We start from the raw sequence: 550 nt of genomic DNA on the forward strand, positions 1-550 counted from the left end.
TTAAATATCGTTTATTTTGAGATATTGAGATGAAGATTAAAAGACTGAAACACAATATTATGTTTGTTTGTCTAAAGAATGGTATTAAAATTCCAGTATTTCAGTATTTTCGAAAATGAGATTACAGAAAGATTGAAATTTTTAGGATCGAAATTGAAACTTTAATAACATTTTATACCTAAATTATCCCATTTCAATTAATTAATTCTAATTTTATTATTATGCAAAGTAAATTAGAGCTTCATTCTTATTTCAGTCTGTCTCCCACTTTACACCAAATACAATACTGAGACTTATTTCATTCTCTATCTCTCAGTCTTAATCTCTTCGTCTCTCTGTTCTAAATGCTATCTTAGTGATTAATTTTTAATATACACTTAATCTAATAGTATAATTTACTCAATTCAAAAAACAAATAGATATAATGGTAATTAAATTTCACTAAAAACATTCATTTATTACAACATTTTATAAAATTAAAAACAAAAAAATAAACCATCAAAAAATAAAATTAGGTCAATTTATAAAATGAATAAGTTAAATAAGTTAA

The 550-nt window shown here is 22.0% G+C and overlaps 1 protein-coding gene across 1 annotated transcript in view; it reads left to right on the forward strand.

Annotated features, from left to right (window-relative positions):
* LOC107630803 (protein HOTHEAD) overlaps positions 1 to 550 on the forward strand; it is a 7,696-nt gene that overhangs the window by 3,340 nt on the left and 3,806 nt on the right. The gene's annotated exons all lie outside the window — the stretch shown is intronic.

Source organism: Arachis ipaensis, chromosome B01, assembly GCF_000816755.2.
Source record: "Arachis ipaensis cultivar K30076 chromosome B01, Araip1.1, whole genome shotgun sequence".
Classification (NCBI taxonomy): Eukaryota; Viridiplantae; Streptophyta; class Magnoliopsida; order Fabales; family Fabaceae; genus Arachis; species Arachis ipaensis.